Here is a 4,392-nt window from a genome sequence, read left to right on the forward strand (position 1 = left end):
CTCACATGCTAGTAAAGTAATGCTCAAAATTCTCCAAGCCAGGCTTCAGCAATACGTGAACCATGAACTTCCTGATGTTCAAGCTGGTTTTAGAAAAGGCAGAGGAATCAGAGATCAAATTGCCAACATCCGCTGGATCATGGAAAAAGCAAGAGAGTTCCAGAAAAACGTCTATTTCTGCTTTATTGACTATGCCAAAGCCATTGACTGTGTGGATCACAATAAACTGTGGAAAATTCTGAAAGAGATGGGACTATCAGACCACCTGACCTGCCTCTTGAGAAATCTGTATGCAGGTCAGGAAGCAACAGTTAGAACTGGACATGGAACAACAGACTGGCTCCAAATAGGACAAGGAGTACATCAAGGCTGTATATTGTCACCCTGCTTGTATAACTTATATGCGGAGTACATCATGAGAAACGCTGGACTGGAAGAAACACAAACTGGAATCAAGATTGCCGGGAGAAATATCAATAGCTTCAGATATGCAGATGACATCACCCTTATGGCAGAAAGTGAAGAGGAACTAAAAAGCCTCTTGATGAAAGTGAAAGAGGAGAGTGAAAAAGTTGGCTTAAAGCTCAACATTCAGAAAACAAAGATCATGGCATCCGGTCCCATCACTTCATGGAAAATAGATGGGGAAACAGTGGAAACAGTGTCAAACTTTATTGTTTGGGCTCCAAAATCACTGCAGATGGTGATTGCAGCCATGAAATTAAAAGACGCCTACTCCTTGGAAGGAAAGTTATGACCAACCTAGATAGCATATTGAAAAGCAGAGACATTACTTTGCCAACTAAGGTCCATCTAGTCAAGGCTATGTTTTTTCCAGTAGTCATGTATGGATGTGAGAGTTGGACTGTGAAGAAGGCTGAGCGCCGAAGAATTGATGCTTTTGAACTGTGGTGTTGGAGAAGACTCTTGAGAGCCATTCTGAAGATCAACCCTGGGATTTCTTTGGAAGGAATGATGCTAAAGCTGAAACTCCGGTACTTTGGCCACCTCATGCGAAGAGTTGACTCATTGGAAAAGACTCTGATGCTGGGAGGGATGGGGGGCAGGAGGAGAAGGGGACGACAGAGGACGAGATGGCTGGATGGCATCACCGACTCGATGGACATGAGTCTGAGTGAACTCCGGGAGTTGGTGATGGACAGGGAGGCCTGGCGTGCTGCGATTCATGGAGTCGCAAAGAGTCGGACATAACTGAGCGACTGAACTGAACTAAACTGATATATCCCCAGCAAAGGTTACGGTGAGTACAAAGACCCAGAAATGGAAAAACGCTTGATGGAATTGAGAAATTAGAAGAATACTTTTTAAGTTTTTCACAAAGCAAAACATAACCTATTTATTATTAGATGATCTGTGAAACTAACCTCTGTTACTAAATCACAAAAAAATTTGGGGCTTTGCAATATAAACCATCATACCCCTTAGGGACAGTTTCACTGGAATAAAAGTGCTGCTTAAGGTCTTCACTAAAAGGTCATTGGGCATTTATTCTACCAGAGATGTTGGATATAAATGACCTGAATGGTAACTTCAGAACTCCCACCTGGAGGTTCAAGTCTGACTTCTAAGTACCAAGGTAGTGTGAATCTAGCTAGCTCTTTGTCTCAGATCTTCTGAGAGCTTTGCTCTTAAGTGAAAGAAAGACTTGGATCTTCACAAGGAAACCTTCAATGTGTACTGGCTGGGGGCACTTTTCTCCCTCTGCTTTCTGGATTTGGGTTATGTGGTATAAGACACAGGAAGTGGAATTGGGTTTGCCTCATTCTATCAGTGCTGAATAAGTTCCTTGAGTAAAATACTCTTATTTTATTCTTCTTCAGATACCAAGCACCTACTACAATGCCTAGCTTATAGTACGCCAGCTAATACCTGAATAGTTTTACTTTTTTAATGGTTGAAAAAAACAAAAATATAGAAATGCTTTGTGACACCTGAAAATTATATCAAATTCCATCTCAATATTCAAAATCAATTTTACTGAAACAGAGCCACAGTCATTTACATTTTGTCAAAACCTATGTGCTTTCACGTTATAATGGCAGCCTAGACTATGTGGGTTACAAGCCTTACTTACTATTTTCTAGTCACTTATTATTGGCCATAATTGCAATGGTGTGATCACTTATCTAAAGCCAGACATCCTGGAGTGCCAAGTCAAGTGGGCCTTAGAAAGCATCACTATGAACAAAGGTAGTAGAGGTGATGGAATTCCAGCTGCTGCTACTGCTGCTGAGTCGCTTCAGTCGTGTCTGACTCTGTGCAACCCTATAGTCAGTGGCCCACCAGGCTCCCCCGTCCCTGGGATTCTCCAGGCAAAAACACGAGTGGGTTGCCATTTGCTTCTCCAATGTGTGAAAGTGAAGTAGCTCAGTTGTATCCAACTCTTAGCGACCCCATGGACTGCAGCCTACCAGTCTCCTCCATCCATGGGGTTTTCCAGACTAGAGTACTGGAGTGGGGTGCCATTGCCTTCTCCAGGAATTCCAGCTAAGGTATTTCAAATCTTAAAAGATGATGCTGTTAAAGCACTGTACTCAATATGCCAACAACTTTGGAAAAATTATCATTGGCCACAGGACTGGAAAACATCAGTTTTCAGTTCAATCCCAAAGAAAGGCATTGCCAAAAAATGTCCAAACTACCACACAATTACACTCATTCACACGTTAGCAAAGTAATGCTCAAAATTCCCCAACCTAGGCTTCAACAATATATGAACCAAAAATTTCCAGATATATAAGTTGGATTTAGAAAAGGCGAAGGAATCAGAGATCAAATTGCCAGCATCCTTCGGATCATAGAAAAAGCTAGAGAATTCCTGAAAAACATCTGCTTCATTCACTATGCTAAAGCTTTTGACTGTGTGGTTTACAAAAAAACTGTGGAAAATACTTAAGGAGATGGTAATAACAGACCACTTTACCTGCCTCCTGAGGAGCCTGTATGCAGGTCAAGAAGCAACAGTTAGAATGGGACATGGAAAAATGGACTGGTTCCAAATTGGGAAAAAAAGTCTGTCAAGGCTGTTTATTGTCATCCTGCTTAAACCTATATGCAGAGTACAGCATCTGAAATGCCGGGCTGGATGAAGCACAAGCTGGAATCAAGATTGCTGGGGAAAATATCAATAACGACAGGTACGCAGATGACACCACCCTTTTGGCAGAAAGTGAAAAGGATCTAAACAACCTTTTGATGAAAGTGAAAGAGGAGAGTGAAAAGGCTGGCTTAAAATTAAACATTCAAAAATCGAAGATCATGGCATCCAGTTCCATCACTTCATAGCAAAATGATGAGGAAACAAGGAAACAGTGAGAGACTTGATTTTCTGGGACTCCAAAATCACTGCAGATGGTGACTGCAGCCATGAAATTAAAAGACTCTTGCCCCTTGAAAGAAAACCTTTGACAAACCTAGACAGCATATTAAAAAGCAAAGCCATTACTTTACCAACAAAGGTCCATCTAGTCAAAGTGATGATTTTTCCAGTAGTCATGTATCAACGTGAGAGTTGGGCTATAAAGAAAGCTGAGTGCTGAGGAACTGATGCTTTTGAACTGTGGTGTTTGAGAAGACTCTTGAGAGTCCCTTGGTGCGAGGAGATCCAACCAGTCCATCCTAAAGGAAATCAGTCATGAATATTCATTGGAAGGACTGATGTGGAAGCTGAAGCTCTAATACTGTGGCCACGTGATGGGAAGAGTAGACTCATTAGAAAAGACCCTGAAGCTAGGAAAGATTGAAGGAGGGAGGAGAAGGGGATGACAGAGAACAAGATGGTTGGATGGCATCACCAACTCAACAGACATGAGTTTGAGCAAACTCCAGGAGATGGAGCAAGACAGGGAAGCCTGGCATGCTGTAGTCCATGGCATCGCAAAGAGTCAGACATGACTGAGTGACTAACAACAAATATTGGCCATTCACAGAAAAGCTTGCCACCCTCTGTGACAAAAAATATTCATGTAAATGAATGAATATATGAATAAATTAACTATAACAGAAAATTTATTTTTATGCAATTACTCCTCAAAAGTACTCCATGACAGAGATCCAGATGCTGTCTAGATTTTAACACATTTTATTAAAAATATGACACTTGTATGTATCGTTTTGCTGTGCTATTTTGAAATAGATTCAATCAGAATAAAAATTATAATTGTGTTTTCTAAATGAGCTTCTCCTATTTTTGTAATTAAGCATACATCATCATGCTTCTTTTCATGAGGATCAGTCAATCCCCCAAGAAATTCTTTTTAAATTCTATTCATCGTCTCAGGTCAGTCGTCTCACTCTATCAAGTATGTGCATGTCCTTTTGGGATCTTCTTCCTTCTGCATTTGTCATTTGGTTCTAAACTTTTACCCTGTG

The sequence above is a fragment of the Budorcas taxicolor genome, chromosome 11, assembly GCF_023091745.1.
Source record: "Budorcas taxicolor isolate Tak-1 chromosome 11, Takin1.1, whole genome shotgun sequence".
NCBI lineage: Eukaryota > Metazoa > Chordata > Mammalia > Artiodactyla > Bovidae > Budorcas > Budorcas taxicolor.